General features: G+C 43.4%; 1 pseudogene across 1 annotated transcript; it reads right to left on the bottom strand.

Moving 5' to 3' along the window:
• Window positions 1–436: 436 nt before the first annotated feature.
• LOC120812306 (semaphorin-3D-like) lies at window positions 437–26208 on the bottom strand (annotated as a pseudogene). The gene is made up of 15 exons (XR_013455020.1): window positions 23453–26208; window positions 20764–20924; window positions 18800–18862; window positions 18555–18674; window positions 18083–18208; window positions 16445–16559; window positions 16203–16260; window positions 15965–16109; window positions 9560–9782; window positions 9082–9170; window positions 8764–8805; window positions 7895–8052; window positions 4175–4239; window positions 3979–4019; window positions 437–1546 (listed from the first exon to the last, which is right to left on the bottom strand). The product of XR_013455020.1 is annotated as a semaphorin-3D-like (transcript).
• Window positions 26209–27373: the final 1165 nt, after the last annotated feature.

Raw genomic sequence — 27373 nt, forward strand, 5'->3', positions numbered from 1 at the left:
CTAATACAGATCACAGCTTAGAGACCTTTGCTCCAAACCCTGAACAGATAAAAAAACAGATAAAATACGATTTACAATAACGAGAGAGCATATCATTGGGTCGCATAATGCTAGATGACAAACTTCTATTGATTAATTAATTCTAGGAAACCTGTAAATTGCTTAGTTTGATAACAACTTTTATGTTTAGCTCAGTTTCTCCTGAACATTCTGTCTCTTTGTCACAAAGAGAACAGCTGGTCCTGGATCATTCTGGCATCGGCATACAGTGTACAGGACTTGTGTTTCTATAACAGGAGACTCTCAGCTGAACTAACCCTCACCTATTCTCTGCCATGTCTGTTGTCTGCTTGAGACTGCATATAACTGCACTTTAACCGTAAATTATATTGTCTGTATTGATTTTATCTCTTCACACAATGACAGACAAAAAACATTCAGGGAAGAGAGGCCCGAGACAACTTTATTTAGATAACTTTAAAAATCAGCAATTACGAAAAATAGCAATTAAACCTACATTGTGGGAATGACATTTGCAAAAAATGTCATTCCAAACGTATGTGAGTATAATTACAAATAAACAGATTAGTATAAAGACCAAATTGAGCATTCTATATCTCCTGTACATGGTATACATATATTTACAGTCATTCAACATGACATGCATTGACATCACCACAAGCAAACTTTTCTTCTATATTTTTCCCAACTCAAATATGGGTTTCAATATATCAAATGATCGCCCCTATTAACCGTCATTGTATACTATTGGGGCGAACCCTTTTGCTGTAGGATGACCGTCAATCTGCTCATCTCCTCCACGACCGATCAAGCCGACGGAGGGCTAATGTCAAATTAATTTCAAGTATTGCGATAACTATTGTTATTCAGTCTCGTTGTTTTCATTTAAAGCCATGTTATCCGCAATCAGGACAGATGCTGGCAGATTCATTGAATGACATATTCATAACCCAACACTACTTAAAATTGCTACTAGTTTAACTCTTGAGCTGTATATTTCAGAGTGAGTCTTTTGTATACTCTGAGCTGAGAATTTTGCAGTTCTGTGTAACGTTCTGCTTCTTCGTCCAACCGGTGAATGCAGACACACCCCTCACTGCTTTGCTGTCCTCACCCCTCTCCCTCGCTCCCCCGGTTATCTCCTGTTCCGGCTCTTCTTCATTTCCTCCATATGTTTCCACTTGCCGGCCCCCAAGCCTCGTCCCCGCACCCGGGACAGCTTCTTCTCCAGCCACAGGGAATCGCAGTACTCCTCCAGAGACACAAAGGGGCTGCTCATCACCCTCAGGTAGTCTTTATACCGCTGGCGGGACTCGGCGCCGGGCCGCGGCTCCATTGCCGGGTCTTTGCTGGCATTGAGCTTTCCATCCAGCTGTCCTTGTGTAACGAGTTGCAGCGTGAGATGGAGCAGAGTGTGGGTGAAGTGCTCTTCGGCAACACAGGCATACACGCCGGCGTCAGAGGGTTGGAGGGAGCGGATCAGGAGACCTCGATCTGTGCGTGTCACGCGATCATCCGGCCGGACCTGGCGCACAGGAAGAGATGTGTGAGAGCTTCGTCACCGAGGAAAAGGTCAACCGTGTGAACTTGGTTATTGCTTTCCAAAAATTGAGATTCAAAGCTTTACAAAGACCACAACGATGAATTGGAATGGCTGCATATTACAAAACGCCAGCCTGATACCACACACACACACACGTTCACGCCTGATTTGTATCCAGGCAGCGTTGGACATGGTAATGACCCCTGAAACAGGAAACATATGGAGTTGTGTGTGGGGAGCCAGGGGCCTTTATGGGGTGGTGGGGAGATCTTTAAACGCATAATGAGTGAAAGAAGTACGCAAAGGCTACAGAAAGTATTCAGAAAAATAAATGGGTAAGTGGCGTGGCGATGTTTATAGGCCGCTCTTGTCATTTAGCGTCCGCCATGATTCAGCGATTGGCATAGCTGCTGTCGGGGCCTAAAAACAACACAGCTGTGTTCCCAGGACAGCCCATGTGTGTGCATGACACACTATTTGTATGTGTTGCGGATGCTTCAACAGCACATCCCACAGCACCGCTCCGACCCCCCAGGGGTGTAATAGCGTGTGGAAAACAATGAATATTTGCCTGTTTGTCTTCCTGTGAACCTCAGCTATGTGGGGCTTTTTTCCGGTGTGACACTGATGATGTGTCACCCAGCGAGAGGCAGACCCGCAGAGCAAAGCGCCTCTTTGGATCTTGACCCTCAGCCGTATTAATGCAAACAAATTTCTCCCATCACTCCTATTTCCTGACACATCTGACAAAACAAAGAACAATGTTACCCTGTAGTTACGTTGCAGGGACCAACTACCACTACCGGTCCAAAATTAAGGCATCTGTGAATAATGTCAGATATTTAAATTCACCCAGATCGTCTTTATTGGTGCCAACAAATCCTGCTTTTAGGGAGGAGTTACATACGTATTTTGAAACAAGCGTGCACGCATGTGGAGTATTGCAGAGACACTTTTAATTATTAAGTGAAGTACTGCTTTTGGTAAGTGCAAGCCTTAAGTTTGCTTTGTCTGAGAACGTCCCATCATTTCAGAACGGCTTTATGGCTTAAGGATTTGCTCATCATCCGAATATTCTTCAGGCAGTAAAGCAGCACTTTGTAGTTTGATATTATAAAAATAAAGAGCATTGGACATTATGACAATTCTATTGCTGTAAAGCCCAGTGTGTGATCCTTCCTCATGAAAATGATGACACCCCAAAAGATTTGTCGGCATTCACTCCTTTATCACTTTGTCTAGAGCACCATAGGTGACATATCATTGCATGCCTACACACACAAACGAATAAAGTACCCCGTTGTGTTGATTACCCCCCAAACACATGGCCGTCCCCAGGGAGCACCATGTTATCATTTCTGCTGGAGGGAATCACAAAGAAACAGACACATGATCACACAAACACGCACGCACACCAAGGGACATACAGCTTTCTGCTGCACAGGAGAGCAACGCATGGCTGTTTAGTGGCCTCCGCACCTGTCAGTGTGTTTACATTCTCCCCTCAGAGGAGGACAGCAGGCCGGTCGTGGGAGTAAACCAGTGGATCAGGAAGTGGGGAGAGCGAGGAGGAGTGAATGGGTTGAGTTGGCCATTCGCAGCGGGTGGAGGAGGCTTTGTGTGTTTGGATAAGGAGGAGGAGGGCAGGGAGGTGCTGAGTAAGCATGTCTCCGTTGTCTCATTCAGGAGACGAGTGTCATCGCCAATGAGTTCCTTTCCACACCTCGAATACAAACACATTAGACTTTCTGTTGCCGTGTGTCCTTCTCTGTACAACTTTGTCTCCCAAGATCTGAAGTGACTTTTGTGCAACGTAATCAAAGTTGTTTTTTAGGGTTTGGAGAAACAACACTAAATATGCACCACTTTTTACAAGTATTCACTATTCAACTAACGTGATCTTAAGTGATTTATTTGTTTTTCAGTAATGCTTAGTGTGAAGTCAGTAAATTTTGAAATTCAGTTTATAGAATTGGTTTTCTGATCCAACGCTTCATTTTCTGTCCTGAACAAAAGTGAAAGTATACTGTATATTCTAAAGTACATTTCGAACAGGTAAAAGCAGTTGCATTTCGGCATGAAGACCTCGTGAGAAAATGCAACTAAATCTGTGAATTCCTCATTTTTCATGAAAATAGATAATGTCACATTCACTCAGGTGGGTCTCTAGATTAGATTAAGTAATTTCTCACACTCATTATCCCGAATGGCTCCCTTATTACCTATAATTCCACAAAGGATTTGACTTTTCGGTATACAACTTTGTATACTTTATAAGCTGTTGACAGGCTTTAGCAGGCTTTATGTGTCGACAAGTGCATTTTCTGACCAGATCCAAGTCTCTGAATGTACCACCGAGTCTGACCCTGTTGAGACTTGGGGATACACTCGAGGAAAGTTGAGTTGCTCTGCACCCCATAGAGGACCCTCTCTTCCAACCGTCCCCCGACGAGACCTAAAGAAAGCACATACGTTATGAATCCAAGAAAAAAAATGAATCATGCAGGTTTCGTCAAGTGATCTTTGATAGAATCGTGTATCTGTTTACTGTGTATGTGTGTACATCTGAAGAAGGTGAGACTTCTTCTTAAGAGAACAAGGTGTACGTACTGTCCTCTGTGTCCCAGCATTGACTGGCAGGGTCTCCATGCTTGATATCCTGTCTTCTGGCTCGCCTGGAGAAACAACACACAGTTGGGATACAAGTTGAAATCAATTTGAAAAGAAATGTCACCAATATATGTAATTTGTTTTAAAAAAAAGAGTGGGAATTTCAATAGGTTAGCTTTGGGAATGGTTTAAATGTGCCACAATAACCTAAATGCAACACTGATCAAGATGAAAATAATAGTTAATGTGCATTTAAAATCTATATTGTTATTTAAAATGACACATGAATAACTAGAAAATGCATTTCCTGCTGAAAATGCGTTGGAATGCTGAAAGATGAAATGAACTTCAGAAAACTGCTGAAATTACAAAGCGTTGAAGGGAATTTTAATACATTTGCTGAAATTACAGATATTAGAAAAGCTGAAATTAATTTGAAATTGCTGAAAATACATAAATGGGAGAAGCTGAAAGGAATTAATAGATTTGCTGAAAAAGCAGAAATGAAAACAGCTGAAATGAATGTGAAATATTGCAAATAAATACAGAAATCAATATTAAAACATTGCTGTTAATACAGGCATAATAAAAGCTGAAATTATTTGAAAGAACTGCTGAAAATACAGAAATGGGAGAAGCTGAATCTCAATACATTTTCTAAAAAATACAGAAGTTGCAGGAGCTTAAATTAATTTAAAAAAATACAGAAATGACAAAAGCTGGGATGAATAAAAAAAGGTTTGTAGTAATATTAGTAGTAGTTAGTAATCGTGGTATTAGTAGTACTAGCAGTAGAAGTAGTAATAGTAGGTTAAGTATCAATAGCAGTAGAAACAGCTGGAATACTAATATTTTTAGTCATAGTATTTGTAGTAACATTAGTAGTAATTGTAGTATTAATACCAGTAGAAATACTAGTAGTACTTTTCCCTAGTCGTGTCAGTTGCAGAGTCACTACTAGAAGAAGTAGTATTTTAGTACTACTATTAGGAGTCATTTTAATAGCAGTAGAAATACTAGTAGTAGTAGTAGTAGTGAGTAATAGTATCATTTGTAGTAATACCACTAGTTGTAAAATTAGTAGTTGTTGAAGTCTAGCAGTAGAAATGCCGGTAGTATTATGTCTGCATGAGTCAGTGCCACAAAGGCCATCAAAGACAGCCTAGCTAGCTATCTAAAGACATGAGAGATTTTCACTGGCTGTTTGAGCCACTCTTCAGCCGCTTGGTACTGTTAGTGATTGTGCAATGTTAGCTAGCGCCATGTTAGCGCTATGCTAGCCAGCGTCGTGTTAGCTAGCATAGCGCCATGTTAGCTAGCGCCATGTTGCTTCCCACGTAGGCCTGTGTGTTTGCCAGTCTACGTAGGGAAGGGAGAGTAAGTGCTGGCACGCTGTTTGAGCCACTCTTCAGCCGCTTGGTACTGTTAGTGATTGTGCAATGTTAGCTAGCGCCATGTTAGCGCTATGCTAGCCAGCGTCGTGTTAGCTAGCATAGCGCCATGTTAGCTAGCGCCATGTTAGCTAGCGCCATGTTAGCTAGCGCCATGTTGCTTCCCACGTAGGCCTGTGTGTTTGCCAGTCTACGTAGGGAAGGGAGAGTAAGTGCTGGCACGCTGTTTGAGCCACTCTTCAGCCGCTTGGTACTGTTAGTGATTGTGCAATGTTAGCTAGCGCCATGTTAGCGCTATGCTAGCCAGCGTCGTGTTAGCTAGCATAGCGCCATGTTAGCTAGCGCCATGTTAGCTAGCGCCATGTTGCTTCCCACGTAGGCCTGTGTGTTTGCCAGTCTACGTAGGGAAGGGAGAGTAAGTGCTGGCACGCTGTTTGAGCCACTCTTCAGCCGCTTGGTACTGTTAGTGATTGTGCAATGTTAGCTAACGCCATGTTAGCGCAATGTTAGCTAGCGCCATGTTAGCGCTATGCTAGCCAGCGCCGTGTTAGCTAGCGCCATGTTGCTTCCCACGTAGGCCTGTGTGTTTGCCAGTCTACGTAGGGAAGGGAGAGTAAGTGCTGGCACGCTGTTTTAGCCACTTGTCAGCCGTTTGGTCATGTTATTGCTGGTGAAATGCTAGCTAGCGCCGTGTTTGCTAGCGCCATGTTCTCACCCTAACCCAAGACTCTACCGAACGCAAATATGTCGTTTTCATGTCTGTCCGGTAATAAATACGGCTCCTATGGCTGAAATATTCATGATTACCGATTTATATAAATTAAAGCTTAAAAGGGTATAAAGCTGAAAAGTCATTGCTGGAAAGCCGAAAGGAGTTGAATATTTTAATCCTCAGAGCCAAATATACACTCTTGAGGCTTCATTTTTAGCTTAACGTGATGGCATGATTGTGCTGCTTGTAGTTATGTGGCTATGGAATCCCAGAGTTCTTTAGTTTGGCCTACGGAGACCAACAGTCACACAACCTCTGCTAAAAGCCCCATAGGCTCCAATACAAATCTGCCGACATATTTCTCAAACTGACTGCTGAAAATTCATAGCTGGAAAGCCGGAAATGAGTTGAATATTTTATTATTGGAAAAGTTTTTATAGCTGTGTTTAAAGTGTGAAGGAGTTGAAAGGTGCAACGGAAGAAATAGAAGAAGGCGGAATAAAGAACAATACTTGGAATGCTTAATGCATTCCAACAATAACAGACTATGCCAAAAAACATAGTTTATCATAAACAAAAGCTAAATACTGAATCTAGTTAAAACTAGAAACTATTTTAAAGTGAAAAATGCCATTTCTTTGGCCTCCGATTTGGCAGAGGGTCATATAGGCTCTTTTAGTCATTCCTTTGTACTTGAACATGTGTAGCCTACACTGACATGACACTGTGGAGCTTTCTAAGAGCTCTGGTGACCAAACACTGGCCCTCCACTGTTTCACAAACCATAACAGCCTCCCCACTGGACTAAAATCTGGCAGTGTGACCTCGAAACGATCCGTGCAAGCAAGCACACAAAGAAAATGCACAGACACACAAGCAATACGCACACACGGGCATTGCACCGACAGGACCGACTGTAGAAGAGAGGAATGACTGCAGCGCTAATCAGCTGAGGAACAGCATTTCTCTACTAATGCTTCAACGGATGGATTCCCAAAGGTCAAAAATATTCTGAAGAGGTGAGGAGAACCGAAATAGGAAACATATTTAGCAAGAACTAGGAACTCCGCTTGACAGTTTAAGAGTAAAGAGCCAGCAAAGGGATCACAAACACACTTCACTAACAAACGCAAAGGATTTATTCATTTTTCCACTGGATGCAAAATATTTTCAAGTTTATTGCTGTAAATCACACAATGCTGCAACAAAGAGGGAATAAATTTAACAATAAATTGAAATGTTCCAGTTTTATATTTTGCATTGTCAGTTTTATGCTTACAGAAGTATGCACTATTGTGTGTCTGTTGAGAAATGGTTATATGTTGTTATATGATTTTTGTAGTTTTTTGTATGTTCTGATATATGGTGCAATTTTCTTAACAATGTTGACGGTGCATGTTTCTGGAGAATAACTGATGATTTGAAGCAGTGCACAACAAAATAATTACATACAGCAAATGGAGATTTTTCTTTTTCTGTCCTTTTGAATGTGCAGAGTTACAGATTTGACCTTTAACAGCCCTACATTTGTTCTACTGACACACAAAAAATGATCAAAAAGGGATGAATGCTACGTTTTGGATGATGCTACAAAGTATTTTCACGGGGCCAGCATACCTCTTGGACGCAGGGACGTATTGTGAGCAAGTGTGTCCGTCCCAGGCGCAGTAGGGGTCTCGTGCCAGACAGCATTCGGCACAGGCGTGGCCGTATAGTTGACATCTACTGACTGAAACATGGGCTAGTCCTTCACTCGAGCCCACGTAGAGCTGTTGCTATAAGGAGACACACACACCACACTGGGCTTCAGGAAAAGGCAAACGTACAGACCAATATTAGTTCAAATGTCTCATCCACAAAGGAGATTCCTTTGGGTAGAGGAAGAGAAATACCTGAATAAAGTGCAGCAACACAAGCGGCCCATAAAACTGTACATTGATAGATTATCCTGGAAAGAAAAATGATTTTTCTCACATGTGGTCTCCATACATCAACATTTACCTCCAAGTTCCCCTACTGTGAATTGACCTCATGAATAATTGTGGGTCAAGGCTTTATAACATGAATAACTTATTACAACCTCAAACAGGCACATGGAGCAGACCACAGAGATTTCAGGATTTCTGTTTTGAAATGTGACTCCAAGAATATGTTCTGACTCGTTGGAAGTTAAGGAGATTCCTGAGCAGAACTTCTAAACAGCCTCTCAAAAACACAAAGCCAGCATGCACATACCGACACTGCTGGAGATTAATTGAAGCAATGATTGGGGTTGAAGTGTCTACTGACACCCATGACCCTAAGATAATGAGGCCAAAGGGGTAGAAAGAGGTACAAGGAAGTGGGGAAGGCTAAGGAAAAAGAGAGCAAAATTGAATAGATGAAGGAATTAGGGATAAAAACAGCATGCGTGAATGAATGCATGAGGCATGAATGAAGGCAAAAGAAGAAGCGTGGGAATGAAATGGATGAGAACGACGTCAAACCTTTTTAGAGGACATCTCCATACTGAGGATGGGAGAGGGAACCTGCAAAAAGTCAAACAAACGAACATTACACTTCAATGAATAATACATAATCAATTGCTGGAGCACCTACTGAGTAAAAACAACACATAAGTTAATTGATTAATGGCTCTAAAAAATCCGCCAGTGTCTCAAATAGCATTTCACCATCTAATGAGTAAACTGTTCCACCAACTAGGAAACAGTTTGCATCATCAATCAAAAAGCTCAGCTATAATAACAATTTTGTGTTCCTGCTTTTCTACATTTGTGTGAGTGTAGCTGTGCTGCAAACAGTACCTGGAACACTTGAAGTTCCTCAAGAACCACTTCCTCTGTTGACCAATTGTCCTGCGTGATGCTCACCACCTTCAGAATCGAGCCAACGTCTACGACAGAGAGTGAAACGGAATGCAGGAGGAGTTATTGGGATGAATCTAGCAAGGCACACTGCACACATTTGAATTCAGAAGTGAATCTTTGCAAAAAACAACAACCAGCTATTAAAACTATGTTGTTTTCTTATCCCATGCAAACGTGCACTTCTGGCCCACACACTAAAGCACAAACACCAGGCCACTCTGACCTGAGCACTGCTGTGTTAAAATGCAGAACCGGAGACAGGATAATGGATGCAAATGTGACTTGTTTTACAACCACAAGACCATAACAGCATCAGCAGAATTGGCCAAAAGGCCAAAGACAATTCATAGTCATGTAGTGCCCTCTGCTGGTCAAATACAGAATCTCAAGTAAGCGGAGAGGGTCCGTAACTCACCTGTTCCCAGAAACATCACTTCATAATGTCCATCCTCCGCCAGGACTCTATCCACCACAATCTGGGAAAGGGTGTAGTCCACTCGGACGCGTGTGAACACCGGTCGGCCAGTCAGAGGGTAGACGGAGTGATACATGAGAGGATGGAATCAAATGAAACTGACCACCTCATCTGGAAAGTCTTTCGTGGTCTTGATCCTCGGGTCATACGTCCTGCTGGGACACTGAAGGACCACGTAAAGAAATGTTGATCTTCTGTTAAAAGTGTCACAATCATAGGATGCTTTAACTCCTAGAGTGGTTGTTAGTGAGTATCTTTCCCACAGTTCTTTTCATCCAAATGACTTGTTGTTTCTGTCTGACAATACAATGACGCATGTCTTCCCCTGGCGGTGAAATGAAGAACAGCGGGAGGCGTCCCACATCTGGAACATCTGTCACTCCTACCCCCCCCCCCTTTCTGAGTAAACAATTTCTCAAACAGCTGCATACCTGAAGCACACAGTTAATTCTCCACGCATTCTTTCCTTGCCCTGATTATGTTTTGCAGACAAAAGAGTAGTTGATTACCATGTTAGTAGCCTGGTTGAAGCCAAGGTCATGTCATACACCATGTGCAGATGACAGCATGCATACCCTACAGCGTCGTCAACATTTAGTCCTTAAACCTGATGGCAATGGCAACCCCTGCACCGCGTTGATGGACAGTGGGTCGCAAGTTACCATCATTTTCGACAGCTGGTATACTAAACACCTATCACACATTCAGTTAAATTCTGTGACAGGTCTAGCCATATGGGGCCTAAGTGAGTCAGAGAGCAGCTACCCGTACAAAGGGTACATCCAGATCGAGTTGGAGTTGCCAAAAAAATCGAAGTCCCACAAGGTCCAGTCTGTTTCTGTCTTGGCCTTGGTGTGCCCTGATCCACGTTGCTCCGAGACTATACCTGTCCTTATCGGCACAAACGTTAGGGGGGTTCAGCCTTTCGAGTCCAGAACAACAAAAGAGGACCTGGAGAACATAAAGTCACTCAACATCCACGTGCAAGAGAAAAACCATTTACCCATTCCTGCAGGGATGACCATAAAAGGCAACAAAGACCTGCCTGTGGCTGAAGTTAAATGGGCTGGGCCTGGTCCTCTCAGAATCCCCCCTGGCACTGTATACAATACATTGCTATCTGCAAAGTTAAAGAAACACAAGTCATCAGAGACAGCATACTCATCATTGAGCGAGCCCGCTCACCTACCCTTCCTTCAAGTGTACTTGTCCAGCCAACTGTGTTGTTCTCCAAGATGCTCGATTCAAACAACTTCCTGGTGCTACTGCGTAATGAGTCTCTGAAGCAAACTGCCATTCCAATGGGCACTGTGATCGCTCACCTTCACGTCGCTGACGTTGTGACCGATGCATCGAACCCTAATGTGGAATCTGTTCCAGCTATGGATCCTTCTTTGTTTGACTTCAGTGAGTCACCCATAAGCAAAGAGTGGAAAGAGAGGCTGAGTCAAAAGATTTCCAGACATTCCCCGGTGTTCTCTGTTGAAGAGTGGGATGTCGGTCTGGCTAAAGGGGTAGAACATCACATCCGCCTGAATGATAACACTCCCTTCAGAGAGAGATCTCGACGTATTGCCCCAGCGGATTTGGATGACCTTCGACGTCACTTGCAAGGTTTATTGGCGGCGGGGATCATAAAAGAATCAAGAAGTCCATATGCTTCACCAATTGTTCTTGCACGTAAAAAGAATGGGCAACTTCGTATGTGCATCGACTACCGCACCCTGAACCGGAGAACTATCCCAGACCAGTACACTGTACCCCGAATCGACGACGCTCTCGATTGTTTGTCAGGCAGTAAGTGGTTTTCGGTGTTGGATCTGCGCAGTGGCTATTACCAAATCCCAATGGCTGAGGAGGACAAAGACAAAACCGCTTTCATCTGTCCCCTAGGATTTTTCCAATTCGAGCGGATGCCGCAGGGAATTACAGGGGCCCCTGCGACATTTCAACGGCTTATGGAAAAGGCAGTCGCCGATATGCACATGCTTGAAGTCATTGTCTATCTAGATGACCTCATTGTCTTCGGCACAACTCTGGAGGAGCATGAGCAAAGACTCCTCAAAGTTCTCGCTCGTCTTGAAGAGGCTGGACTAAAGTTGTCCCTCGACAAATGCCAGTTCTGTCGCTCAAGAGTCACATATGTCGGGCATATAGTCTCTGAGCACGGTATCGCCACAGACCCGAGCAAAGTTGACGCAGTGACGCGGTGGAAGACGCCAACCGACCTTCCTTCTCTGCAGTCGTTCTTGGGGTTCTGCGGCTACTACCGCAGGTTTATAAAAAACTTTTCCATCATCGTCCGACCACTAACAGAGCTGTGCAAAGGGTATCCTCCCACCCAAAAGAAACACAAGTCTACCTCAGCATCAGATAAGACTTACTACAAAGTCAATGAGCCTTTTGGGGACCGGTGGGACCAGGCATGTTCCGAGGCATTCAAAAAGATCATCCACTGCCTCACAAATGCACCCGTGCTGGCATTCGCCGACCCTCTCAAGCCTTATATACTTCACATAGATGCCAGTTTCCAAGGGCTTGGAGCTGTCCTCAACCAAGAGTACCCTGAGGGCTTGAGACCTGTTGCTTTTGCAAGCCGCAAGCTGAGTGCCTCTGAGAAGAACTATCCTGTGCACCAGCTTGAGTTTTTGGCACTTAAGTGGGCAGTGGTGGACAAGTTCCACGACTACTTGTATGGAGCACAGTTTACCGTGAGGACTGATAACAACCCCCTAACTTATGTTCTCACGACTGCCAAACTCAATGCGACAGGTCACCGCTGGCTCTCGGCACTCGCCACGTACAATTTCACCCTGCAATACAGGCCTGGCAGCAGCAACATCGACGCCGATGCCCTGTCACGCAACCCTTGTCCGAACACAGAAGAAGGTTGGCAAACTGTATCGACTGAAAGTGTTCAAGCCCTGTGCAAGCAGATCAAGTGCTGTGAAACTCCAACAGAGTCCACAACGATGGCCGAGTCCCTTGGAGTGTCACCTGATGGTATACCAGAGTGTTTTGCCTCCCCAGTTTGGTTGGATCTCGGTTCTTTGAGTCAGCTCAGTTACAAAGACCTGGTCACCGCTCAAGATGTTGATCCTACTATCGCTCCAGTCAAGCAGTCGCTTTGTGGTGGTTCATCATTCATCAGCCCCGATAATCCAATTTCTGTCCTGTTGAACAAAGAAGTAAGCAAGCTGTTCATTCAAAACCATCTGCTCTACAGAAAGGTTGAGAAAAATGGGACGGAGGTAAAGCAGCTGGTACTGCCAAGAGAGTATGTTCCGATGGTCCTGAGATCTTTGCATGATGAGTCAGGTCACTTGGGAATGGACAAGACCATTGAGTTCATCAGAAACCGGTTCTATTGGCCGAAAATGGGAGTTGAAGTGGAGCAGTACATCAAAAACTGCGGCAGATGCATCACTCGCAAAGCCCTTCCTCAGAGAGCTGCTCCCTTAAAACAGATTACCAGCCAAGGCCCTCTAGACCTAGTCTGTATTGATTTTCTGTCACTTGAGTCAGACTCTCAAGGTTTCACCAACATCCTTGTAGTGACTGACCACTTTACTCGATATGCCCAAGCTTTTCCAGCCAAAGACCAGAAGGCGGTCACCGTTGCCAAGATACTGTGTGAGCGCTACTTTGTACACTACGGACTCCCTGCCCGCATACATTCGGATCAAGGCCGCGATTTTGAGAGCAACCTGATCCAAGATTTACTGAGGATGTTGGGTATTCGTAAGTCAAGAACAACGCCTTACCACCCTCAAGGAGATCCGCAACCAGAACGATTTAACCGTACGCTCTTGTCAATGCTGGGCACACTTGATCCAAAGCAAAAACAAAGATGGAGTCAAAAGATCAGTCAGTTAGTCCATGCCTACAACTGTTCTCAAAACGACGCAACTGGGTATTCGCCCTACCTGCTAATGTTTGGCAGAGAAGCTCGCTTACCGGTAGACATCTGTTTTGGCGTGGCCGAGGACGATCAAAAGACCAAGTCCTACCATCAGTATGTTGCTAAGCTAAAGAAAGATCTCCAAAGAGCCTACCGTCTTGCAACTGAAGCGTCGGACAGTAATCACCAAAGAAATAAAAAAGCACACGACAAGCACGTCAAAGAACAAGTCCTTGACAAAGGCGACCGGGTGTTGCTGAGAAACCTTGGGGTCACAGGCAAGCACAAATTGAAATGCAAGTGGTTACCCTCACCATATATTGTTATGGAGAAGCTACCCAACTTACCTGTCTACAAGATCAAGCCAGAGAGGGGCATGGGAGCCGAAAAAACTATTCATCGTAACCACCTGTTACCCATTGGTTACCTGGTGAGAATCCCTGTCGACGAAGGTGAAGTGGGGGCACAACACAGACCTGTGACCAGAGCATTGCATCAACAGACAAAAGAACGAGGACCGACAACCAACCAAGATGACGACGTGTCCTCAGAATTAGAGTATGACGAAGTATACCTGCCAAGCCCCCTTGAGTTAGACTGGGACAAGTTGCTGACATGTTCAGAACTGTCCCGGGAGCAATCCGAGCCAATTGTCACCGAACCTGAAAGACAAGTTCACGACCCGGTTGAAATAGAGCCAGCGGTCAATAATCTGACCAACAAGCCTCCCAACGCTGATCCAGAAGTCGACGTTCTAGAGGGGGGAGCAGACGTCAATCCCTATACACTCAAGCTGAGAGTGGACAAGCTGAGCATTCAAAACGAGTAATTCGTCCAGTGGTCAAGCTGAGCTACGATGAACTGGGCAAGCCTTGTGACCACCCTGTGACAGTCCTAAGCCATGGCGTGTTGGTGGGAAGTGGACTCTATGGAGACTCCAGGAGCGGTGTATGTCAAACTCTCTGGTGCCACCCCATGGCGTTGTGTTACACTTGTTTTAATCCGGTCCCTAGTGTTGGCTGGTAGACTATTAGAGTTCTCTAAGGTTTATTTTGATGAGGGCATCAAAATTGTCCAGAAGGGGGAGAGTGTAGTCCCCTGGTGACCTTAGGACTATAGTCATACTTTCAAAACTAGGTGCCTGCCTATAAAAAGAAAAAGTAAATGTTTATTTTACATTAAATACATAATAGGGGAAACCTGATTTCTAAGTGGGGAGATGTTTATTTGTTGTGCATGGAGTAATGTTTGTTATAGTGATGAATACTAATGTTAAGTTCATGTTTAGTTAAATACTATCTCCAGAGGCTTTAGGCCGTTAGTCTTTTAGTACTTACTGTTTGTTATCGTATTATTGGTCAGTTGTGTATTCGCGCTGTATAGCCAATGGTGATTGGTTGGGAGAACAACGGGGAAGACACGTGACTGGAAAGTTCTGGAAGTTTTTGGGGGTTCGAGGAGGAGAGAAGAAGTCGAGAAGAGACGGGACGCCGGCGTTTTTGGGGAAGAGAAAAAGACGCTAGCAGGAGACAAGAAGGCAGAATAAACCGGCGCGGGAGGCTGGAAGGAGTGGACCGCGGACTCGGTGTGTTTGTGAGCCTGGAAACGGAGGAGAAACCAAAGCTGAAACCCCGTCGGACAGAGCGGGGGAGAAGCAGCGGAGGTCGCCATCGAGGGAGCCGAGCTTGCTAGCCACGGTGGGCGTGGCCGGGCGGACGTGTCGGTGACTCGCATCGCGGATCCGAGTTTCCACGCTCTCAATGTTTTCAAAGTTATTTCAGCGCTCTCAATGTTTTGCCAGACCAAACAGGTCTGCAACGTGTTTTCTTTCTGTACATATCGTTGCCGTGAGTAACTGGAACATGTGTGGCTGTGTGTGGTGATTGGGCCCAACACCGCATCGGCTGATACTTGTTTCATGACACTTGGAGGGGAAAGTTTTTGTTGTTATTGTTGAACTCTGGTATTCTTCGAGTTGAGGAACGGGAACATTTCGAACATATATTTTGATGTAACGTCCTTGATACTATTGGGTTTGTATCACTGAATTTGGAGTTTATTATTTATGTTTTGGGGAAGTTTTGGTTATTTATTTTTCTCTATTTGGTAATATTGGGTTTTGGGGAAAATTAATTATTGTATTTAAATAAACAAGGGCGTTGCCCTATTTATTTTACTTTTGTTAAAAGAACATCCATCTCTGGGTCTCATTTATTTTTTAAATAGCTTCTTGCTAAAAGGTTTTACGACACATCGAACCCAAGCACCCCCCATTCTCACGTGAGTGACTCACAGAGTGGTGATACGGGTGCTACACTGACATTTTTTAATCAGGCTGTGTTTATTATTATATAATCAGCAGGAACGTTGAGGATTCAATGAATCGGAATCCCATTTTTGCAAAGAAAATCCTATTTAGCTCAGATTGATTAAGTAGGATGCACCGTTCCGGGACGGGGGTACGGGATCCTTCCCTCGTATTCTACCCATCGGTTGTCGGGCCCTTCCTTGTGTGCGTACGGCCCATTAAACACGGCTCTGATGTCTGCCATGCTGTACACGCACACTGCTGACCCACGGAAAATGGAGCTGAGAGGAAAGAGGAAACAGAGAGAGCAGTTTAAGACTACGGAGGAAGAGGAAAGTTGGCCTTGATGAGGGTTGGATGAAAACCAAACCTACCTGGAGGTGGTGAAGACCGCATTTTTTTCATCTCTGGTAGGGAGCAGAAATATGTCCTCTATAAGAAAGAGAGGGATCAACATGCAGGTTAATTGTTTTATTACAATATAATGAATAAATAAGAAGAGATGCGTCTTAACGACTGCTGACATTGTTCGAAATGCACTTAAAAGGAAGACTTTGGAAGATGATACTCAGTTAATTGGTCCATATTGTCACCATTTATTATCACAAACACTTACGGAGCTCATCAAAGTGTGTGTCCATGCCGTCTGTTCCAGGGATCGAACACACAAGTCTGGCTTTGAGGAAGGTGGTCCATTTATTGGTCAGGCTCCTCAGCCCACCCACATCGTTCTGAAACACAACCACATACACTGAAACAAAACCATACAGCGGCCCAACATGAGAAAAGGGCAAACCAGAATTAATAAATGAAATTAATAATAGGTGTCTGCAATGGGCTGAGCAGATATAAACCTGGCCTCTGAAGACACGCAGAGGAAGAGAGAGCGAAGGGTATTAAAGAGTATTAAAATAAGTCCGGTAATGGATTTGCCATGCGTTGCTGCCTTGTGATGGCATTAACACTAAACTTAGCACATGTTTATTTACTATCCTGCTCTGTGCAGAAAAGTCAGATTCATTACTTAGTAAAAGTGTTTACTAAGCTAAGGCTTTGGTTGTGCACAAATCTTCAACAGTACGGTGTAGTTTGATAAATGGACAAATACAGCAAATTCCAGGATATTCAGGTTAGTTTTTGATGATTTTCAGCTTGTCTGGCAGTAAAGGTTAAGCAACAGTGTGGAATAGATCATCTTTAACTCCAAAACCCACGCTGGAATAGTTAACCACATCAGGGTAAGTACACAAGCAGACACGGAGCAACATTGGCCTTCTTGTTGAGGCTTGTTTTTGGAAACCAAATTAACCAAAAATAACAACAATGTATTCTGTATATTGGTCTCCACCAACAACAATGGGAAATCTGTTTGGCTTCTCATTGTTATTGGAAGCTGAGGAGAACTGCAGTTTTCACGTTACAAAAATGTTGTTTGTTTGACCTTTTTTTTTTTTTCAGCTATGAGGACAAATGGAGAAGAACAAGGATGAGCACGAGATGTAGGAAACCGCTGCGGGGAAAAGGAGACGATCGACAACATGTTACAGTCAGTCCAAAAGCTTACACTTCGTGTTGCAGTGACATTTCATCAACATTAGCCCAACCTCTATGAGAAGAGCCAACCACCAGAGGGTGATTCCCCAACTGGAACAACTTAAATGTATCACTGCTAACACACTCGACAGAAGGTAATTGTTAGTCCCGCAGCACTGGAAAGATGTTTCGCAGGCTCACAGGAACGCAGAGGCCAATAAGACGTGCTCTCCTACATAATGTCTCCAAACACCGCTGACTGTGGTTGTGAAATGTCGAGGCCAAGTGTAAGGATTTAGATCACGGTGACAACAGTTTATACACGACTACCCATCAGTGGCTGTGAATCACTCAGGACTGCAGATGTCTGCACATGTCCTCCTCAGTGATGGCTTTGCATGCCTGGGTTTGTGTGTGTGTGTGTGTGTGTGTGTGTGTGTGTGTGTGTGTGCGGCTACGTGGTCGTGTGACTGAGAACGTGAAACTTGTGGCACACTGTAAATTCCACCGTAGGTGTGGCTCCTGTTCAGCTATGGCGTTCATATAAAAGTTCCAGCTAAATGAATAAGTGGTCTGTTTCCTCCCCAGTGGAATGTCAATAACCATCCTGAGGGCACAGAGAGGCTCTTTGTATCACCAGAGAAGCTGGAAGTATGGACAAAAAGCAATAACAAGTTTCGAGCGCACTCAGCCTGTGGCTGTTATTCAAGCATGTGTGTACCGTTGATCCAGTATTCTTCAGACATGTCCGTGCGTATGTAGTGCTGGTCAGGTGGAGGCCCGAGGGAGCGTGTGAACACCGTGTCCTTGCCCAGGAAGTCGGATGTGCCCGCGTAAAGGTACTGATCTGGAACGTTCACGAATACAGAACATTATCATGCTTAGAATTAAAAGCCAAATAGCAGTCATTCAACATACAACTTAACCACCATCATTTAACAAATTATATTGTTTACCATCCTGTCGGGTTGCCTCAGTGAACCAAAATACGAATTGAGGAACATTTCAGGAAATATAATGGAATTTTTTAAAGAAATTTACTCAAACATCTGAGTAGAGACTGGAGGGGAAAGACAATGTATTCCTGGTTAAAAAGACGGTAAAAGGTTCTGACAATAAACTTTCACAAAATCCAATGCAACTCCTGAACTTGCGTCAGCTGTATTGCTGAGATTCACTGATATCCACTTTACCCCTCGGTGGCCTGTGACTTCGATGAAAGCACAGTTGGGGTGGAAGGATTCTGTCCCACAGGCATACAAATGTGTGCGATTGTAGTTGTGGAGGACCATTATGAAGTTGACGCACTCCAACTAGGACAAGAAGGGGCAGAGAAATAGCATGAATTCACATTTTGAGAGAAGTTTGACCATTCTGTGTATATTATAACACAAAAACAGTGTACTGATAGACTTCAGAGATTTTTGGAAAAACTTACATTTGCATTTTTTCCCGCCAGTTTGCACACATCAACTCTGTCTCTGGGAGCCGGCCAATGGATCTAATGACAGATAACCAACAGGAGAACAATTTCACATATCTGTATGCAGTATGCCAGTCATAATACTCCCTGGCATCTCTACAGTGAATACATGTGCAGTTTACAGTGGAATATACAATTGTAAAAGGCACTACTGATATGAGCCTTCTACTGCTGCCCAAGATCTATCAGAATGTCCTTCTAGTGGCTTTTAAAGACTAAAAACAGGAGACCAGGCCCTTTGCCAACAGTGCTCCTTAACTCTGACACAAAGTGCCAGAGAAGTTCAGGCTATTACTATTTCCTGTAATTATTTAAGATTTCTTCTTCACTTTTTTAATTCAGTTATTTTCCCTTTCTTTCTATACATTTTCCAGTATTGTATTAAGGTTGAATCAAATGAGCGTGTCAACATTTTGGCTCTTTGCCTCTCAACAACATTTAGGGGACTATTGAACAACAGATCTCAGTTGTGCAATAATCAACACCTCGAGGTTCTGGTAGAACAGGGCAAAGGACGCACTACATCCAGAGGGCCTTTCAGTGTAACGCACCATGTTCACACATGTGTCATAACAGGCTTATGTGCTTAACCTGTTACCTCCCCTAGATCCCACCAAGGAGAGCGATCTCCAAACTTCTTCATTGGTCCACAGAGCCTGAATACGCATGCAAATACACCAGCACAAATATTAAAACATCTCACGATGCCAAATGTTTGCAGGCCACCGAGGAACCTTCAAAAAAACAGTGTTAAAACGGGATGTGTTGAATGAGTGAGGCTTGTGAAGGGCTTCAACTGGGGTTTTTTTGAAAGCCAGAGAAGTGATCAATTTACCTCAGCATATGGGGATATTTAAAGACTGTGGTCAAACGTTGATATCATAGCAGCTATCTCCCGAATATCAAGGAAGAAGCAATTAGAATGTTTGTTTGCAGAAAATGGGTTGTGTTTTAGTGCCTGGGGCTCCTTTTTTGAGGTATGCTTCTTCATTAAGTGAAACACAAAGATTGCTTTTTTAGATCACTGTCACATTCAAACTCTGTCAGATAGAATTAGACCTTTGGTGGATATCTGCCTGGCATAAGTATCGATAACGAGAAAAGCAACAAAAAGGCAACACTTTGAGAGTAAAATAACCAGATAAAAATCAAATATACACACTGTCGTCCCACTCGCGGATGAAGCTCAGCTGCATAAACACACACTCACATATACAAACTTTAGCTTATGGCATCCGTCCAAAGGCATGTATGTGTTTGTGTAAGTGTGAGCGTGAGCGCTGTGCGTATGTCTGTACATTTTCTGCACGTGTGTGTGTGCCCTCCACCGCGATGACCCCGACCTCGCCAGACAGACATCTCCAGCCTGCTGTTTACTGAGAGGTCAGCTACTCTCTAAAGCAACACAGGGCTGAGTTCATTTCAGCTTAGCAACACGCTAATGGAAAAAGAAATACCTCACATCAACTCAAGTAACGGCGAGACAGGTAAAAGTGTCATGACCTTGAAGCATGGTGTGTCTCCAGAACAGTAAGCCGCTCACAGCAAATGGAAGAGGTTGTCAGGAAGTCTCAAGTGACTCCAAGTAAGACTCTGGATGTCGGCAGGGTGCGTCTTTTATTGTTTGGGGAGGAGGAACTTCATCTCCTTTGTAGACATGTATTTCTTACAGCACGATCATCCGGTCGGAGGATGTGAGGATTCTTAAATGTACTGGAAACGCTTAAAGGTTTACCAAAATAAACCTTTATTGTGTAGTAAATGGACTGAACAGATAGAAACTCAAAGGTTGCTGTCTATTTATTGCGCTAAATGTATTCCCTGCCTCGTTTTCTTGTTGAAAGTTCGATGTCTCTACAGCCTTCCACTGTGAATATAATTTTTTAACATTTCTCAGTGCCCTTCACAGCATAGTCTACCTCTCAGGGGGCTCCGGCCGGATTGTCGAGGTCAAACAGGTAGATGTTATCCTTTGCTCCCAACAGAAGACAACCTCTCTCCTCGTCCAGCAGCAGCGAGTGGGAGTGCAGACCATCGGAGGGCTCCATCAGCAGAGAAACACTGCCGGCTCGCAGCAGTTCTGTCCCAGAGAGAGCAACAGACAGACATAGATACTAGGGTGGATGCATAGAGCTAACAATGAAAAATGAACAAACTAGCGTTGACGTGTGGCAAAAAAAATGCTTTTCAGAAACCCAAACTTAATTTGCAGGTGACCAGACATTTTTCCTTAAAATGAGCTGTGGTTGCAACATACGCCTGATATGAATAAGCATGTGATAAGAATACCTGTTGCTCACCCATTAGGTGATGGTAAAGTGTCCTGTTTTACTTGTATGTGATTATTAGTGGTAGTGGTTTTAATAAACGGTAGGCCTATACAAAGAATCAATGTGTACCATAGACAGGCTGTGCATTGTGTCAGTATCGGCTGGACTCGAGGCTTCTGGGAGCTCAGCACTGACTACTTTCTCAGCTCAGCACTGCGTCCTTGATCTCCTTGATGTGAGGAAATCTCCTCCATCACCAGGCTAAATTCAGTGTGCCAGTATAGCAACATGCTTTGAATAAACACTGGCTCAATGTGGGGGGAGTCCGGTGGGCTAAACCTCACATAGAGATTAAACCTGTTAGCCCTTGGCTAATGCTAATCTGCTCTGTAAACACATGGAAATATTAGCTGACAGACACAGCATGCAGAGCTGTTGCTGCTCAGCACAGCACTCAAGTCCCCCCCAAACTCTGCAGTACTCTCACCAACACCTTTATTTGAGTAAGACATCAACCTGTTTGACTCTCTGCTGGTCAACTAGTTTTACGCTCCGTAGCCTAACACTACATAATGTCTGCTATTGTAGAAGTGCTCAATAATCACCGGGACTAGTGAGGCACCGGTGCCTTTTTCGACTAAAGGTTGAAGTTTAATATGAGCGTGAAGTGGAAAAGATATTTTGCTGCAGTGTTGCTGTAAATGAATTTGCCATATCTGCAGGGAGGAAGTCACATAATTTAAGCGTGAAGTAAAACAAAATTCATTAGATTAGTTTAATGTAAAATAACTGAGATTAGGATGCTGCTTTCATGTTGCAGGATCATGGCCTTGGCCTGCAGTCATATATTTGCAGTGTAGGATGTTCTTTCTGTGATTTCATAACAGACTTATGTCCAGTAATGTCAATAACAACTAAGAAATAAAGAAACCAACAAAGGCGAGCTCCAGAACTGACAGATTTATCACTGAACTGTGTTTATATTCACTGTTACTAAACACTGTTCACTAATTTGAGGTTAGGCATTGAGAACTGTTTACAAGAAGCAACATGTCCTGCAAAGTGTCTTTCTACTTTATGACCATATGACTAATAAACTGTAGCTATTTAGTAACACAGACTGCAGGAAGAGGGCATGTGGTGTAAGAACCATCTGAATGTGTAGCATAAAATAAATCCAAGCCAGATGATCTCACTTCCCATTTGGCAGAAGGCCACAATCTCTGTGTTGTGACTCTGGACGGTTACAGATGTATGGCCCCATTAAAATGCAATCATATATGAAATAATGAACTGCTTCATTTTATCAAAAGGCTGATTTGATTTGAGCCAACAAAGTATAGAGCTAAATATTCCCCTGCTGGGTAAACGCTGTCCGTAGCAATCATTTCTTCCACATATTTATGTTGGAGACTCATGACATATCTCTTTCCAGTCGAGGGTTTAAGAAGTCTTTGACCAAGAGAGAGCTTCTGGAGGTTTGAAGTCAAAGAGAGTTTCAATTCAATTCAATTTTATGGAGCGAGACTGAAGTTCATTTATGTGGTTTTTTTTTAGCTGATATGTAGAATGAGACAGATGGAGACTTTGAAGTTAAGTTTGCTCCGGAGTTCCGAATGGGTTTTAAGGGGAGCAATAATTCAGCTCGCCCCAGGTGGCATAAAGCAAACAGTTGACGCAAAACTAAACACATCGACATAGCGCGCAGGACCGGCTAATGTACAAAGGAACGACGGCTTCACCGCGGACTGAGAGCGTCAACGTGAAATATATGGACTGCAACAGCGTTGTATTTAAGTAACTGCGCGCTTCTGAGCTAGATATATATCAATGGGAGGGTTAATAGATTGTGCTGTTGTTTTACAATATGTGACCAGTGAATTATACAGTGGGCTGACAGATCAGTGAGGGAGTCTTACATCTCTCCTACTTTACAGTGTTGTTTCAAAGGAGATTTACATAACTGAGTTATGCTGTTAAGAATCATTCATTTCACTCGTTTCCCTTGACTGTGTGGATAAGACCACAAGGGAAATACTGTAGAGGAGACAAAATGTTAGATGGACAATGCTAGACATGGGCTTTGAAGACAGGAATGGCTTAAATAAAAGAAAAATGTGAAAAAGATTACATGAAAATCAAGAGAATCTTAGTTGTGAGTCAGTAACTTAAAGTCACTCTAAAGTGTACTGATGATGAGGGTTGTTGGCAAGAGATAAAATATCCAAAATGGCCTAAAACTACCCAAACCTTATTTTTTCATCACACTTTAATACTGGACATATACAATTCCATACAACATTTTAACAAAAAGAAAATAAAAAGAAAAAATTCTTACCATTTTGGCTGAGTTTGACCCTGGGCACAGATTGTTTGATGCTTGCTCCAAACGGGAGGGTGGCCAACAACATCAATCCCACTAATAGAAGGCCGAGATGGGATAGTACCTTAATCCTCTTCCCTTTGCTGCCATAATTGCTGCCAGACACGCAGTGCAGAGGCCATACTTCACCCAGACTCTGATTACCACAGGCCCCCGTCTTCATGGCGGTGGAGTGGTCTTGTGGAGGGGTCTGGTGCCGGTAACAATTGCTTTGGGAACACTCCATATAAAAAAAGAGATCCAATAAACTGCAGATTTACAACAGGGCGGTTAACAAGTTCTGCCTGAAATTAAGATCTATTGCAAACAACTTGTATCCAATTGTTTAAAGGTCTGACTTTTTCAAACAAATGTTCCTGATTTACCTTTTAAACTGGTGCTGTTTGTGCCAACTCAATGAAATAGCTTTATTGTTCCCCTCTAATGCATCACCCATATCCAAATAACAAATGAACACAAGGAGCGTTTTTAACATGCATTCCTGCGCATTCCACAGCCGTGTACTAATTAACCAAGCAGTCACTGAAAAAATTAATGAACACATCAGAAGAATTCCTCCCTCTTCAGACCTTGTTGCAACATCTCCTTTATACTTTCCTCATACCCCTCATCTCACATTACACACATGCACCTGTCCAGTAACGACATTAACAATGTCAGCCCAAATGAATGTGGCCAACACTTACATATCTCCAAATCTGAACCACTTTTCTTGCGGTGGGAAGAACAGGATGAATAGATAAGAGAAGCTCCCGTTTGGGGAAAATACATATGTTAGTTGACCATCTGAGGACATACATTCCTTCGTTCACATCTACATACATAGATTTGCCTGGCGTGTTGGCAGACAGATAAAAGTCATTTCACTTAATTTATTTTCCCAGTCCAGTTTTGGCATCTGGTGTTTGAAAGTTGAGTTCATTATGAAAAATCAGGGCATAGTGGCGACCATCCAAGCCCCCCCATAGCTTTAAACTGGAGAGGATTAGAGCCCGATAAACAGACTGCTGTTTACTTAAGATGACAAATTGAGGCACCTTCACACCTTCAGGGTTAGAACTACAGATATGGAGCGCTGAGTGATGGATGGGCAATCTGCAGAAAAAGAGTGTGAAATGAAGTCTTTGCACACGTTTTCAGTGACTGCAATAGTGCTGCCAGTGGGGCTCATTCTCCCTGCAACATCTTCAGGGGGAGCAGAGACACAATTTCCCCCATGTGGATAGCGTTCACGTAATGTATCTCTCTTTACCGCTTGAGTGCCTACATCTATCAGCAGCACAGGCCTCGTCTGCCCCCTTTTAGAAACAAAAAAAGGCTCATCGTATTAGGAGAGGAGCATTGAAAACGTTCCACCCATAGACGGGAGATAGTCACACAATAAAGCAAGGCATTGAAAAGGGTGAATGATAGAGATGAAACGAGAGAGAGAGAGAGAGAGGGAGAAGAAATGGTGAGAGACAGAGGTGTGAAAGACGAGACACAGACAACTCGTACATGTGGGTTGAGCAACACCTCCGCTTCCTGCCGGCAAGAGTCCCTGTTGTCTTTGGCAGCGTGGCCGGCACACGGTGCAAAGGGGCGAAGAGAAACAATCCCAATGGTGAGGGCGACAGATTTAAAGCTGCAGCTGCCAATATGGGGCCGCTGGCTTCTGATCTCCAAACAGATAACATTTTTAAAGTCGTTACCTCCTCAAATATATGGACTTTGGGGGTTTCAACTTCCTACAAATACAGTGAATACGTGCCATTCACCAGCATCCGCTGAATAACGAGTATCCAGAATCTATTAAGATGCCGTGCAATACATGCTAAGTAAGCAAAAAATATTCCCAGCATAAGTTGTCAGCTCTGGCATTCTCACACGGAGACCACCTCTAATGAGGCATTTAGCAACACCCAGTTGCCCTGCAGAGAACACTACTATCAAACCCCTTCATCTCCCCAGGACAGAGTGCATTAGCACAGCTATTTGTCTTGATTCCCCCAACCACAGGCAATGACCTGGCAGAACAACATAGATAATTTTTTCTAGCTCACAAGACATTGCTTGTTTTACTTGCAACAGTCAATCAACTTTTTTTTCCACCTTGCGTTTAAGCAAGCATGCAACTCGCTTGTTGGTCTTCGTGAGTTCCCATCTCAAAGACAAAATACAGGACAAGCACCGCCGGGCCACATTAAAGACAAACTATAGAGTTTATACATATATATATACACATCTTTCTGTGGCCTATAACTGAAGTTATAGTCGGCAGTAGAGAGAGAAACACAAAACTGCTTAATTACAGACAGGCACCACTCCCTCTCTAAATCTTTTGTCAGTGTAATATTCTCTATATTTTATTTCCATAACAAGACAAATTAAAGTACCACTGTCAGCTCTGTCTCTGAAGTCTGCTAATAAAAACTAGTCATGCTGATTGGAAACGTGTTAGTAAGATATCTAATACCTCTCGATGGACAACATTTGATCCTTGGCCCTATTTTCTGCAGCGGTTTACCTGCTAATAAATCCTATATATCAGAAATCCACAGGCTGTCTAATTACAGATTGCACAGGTCACACAATGGAAGAACTCTGACAGTTAACTCCCTGCAGAAAAAGTTAATCAGAGTGGACCATTCGGGCCTGCACACATTCACGATACATTACAAATAAGTGAGATCTCACTATATCCCTCCCTAAGCTGTCATCTGAAAACAAACTGGCATATCCTGGGTAACTAATGTATTGGTAACCAAATACATCAATGAAAGGTGAGGCGGGGAGGGGCCCTCAGCATCTGCTCCGCTAACAGGAGGACTATTGTGACATTTTAGAAACGAGATCAAAAGTACTATCGCATGGCGTCTTCTTCTAGAAATGTACATAGCTGCTAGAGCACAGTGAATTATTGAAAAGCATTTGTTAAAGTGCTATAACAACAATTTCTCCGAATATTGTGGTGCACGTCCTCTGCAGCCCTTCTCTTTTGAGTGACTTTTAAATTCATGTTTGAGGGATTTCCACAGACTGGCAACCCAAAACCATGTAAGTGATTGAAAAATAATTGCAAAGCCATACATTACAGGCTAAAGATCTTTATGATGGATATCTTAAGATGAGCTCATCAATTTGAATGGTATTATTACCATGTCGAAAGATGGAGCGACAAAGGGCTTCATGCACGTATGTAAGTGGCCAATACATCACATCACGGTGTTCGGTCCTCATCCTCTGTCTACTCCTTAACGTTTCGTTAAACCACTTGGCAGTTGGTAAAACATTGAGGGTAAAGTTAGTCTCCAGTAGGTTGAAACACTCTGAAATCCAATGAGGTTAAAGTGCAGAAACTCTTATAAACCCAGGCATTAATTTTCCATTAGTCGGTCTGCAGTCCTCAATTGTTTGGAGAAGGAAGCAGCTTTTCTCACGTGCTCGTGGTATTCATGTGGGAGAGAGACTTGTGCACATTCACACACATAGTGCATGTTAAGATACAGAACGCAGTGCAATCTGTGAGTAATTTCTAGCAGCAATCGTGAAGATCTCCAGCGAGTGTGCAGTCGGCCAGGCTTGGTCACCCAGGGAGCATCTACTCAATGTGGGACACACACGCATTCGTGAAAGTTATCTTGATTGCACGAGCTGCCACCAGCCTCCTTGAGCTCTAACTACAACTGGAGCAAAGGTAATTATCAATTGTTCTTACTTATCAATGATTAAGGATAATGATCATTAATTACATCTCAACAGGACATGTCGACAAGCATGGAAGGACTTTGAGTATTCCCAGAAAATTAAAAGTGCAGAGAAAGCGTGGATGTTGATCAATATAAAACAGGGGAATATACTGTATGTGTTTTACTGGTTACTTTAAGTATATAAAGG

Source organism: Gasterosteus aculeatus, chromosome Y, assembly GCF_964276395.1.
Source record: "Gasterosteus aculeatus chromosome Y, fGasAcu3.hap1.1, whole genome shotgun sequence".
NCBI classification, from domain to species: Eukaryota; Metazoa; Chordata; class Actinopteri; order Perciformes; family Gasterosteidae; genus Gasterosteus; species Gasterosteus aculeatus.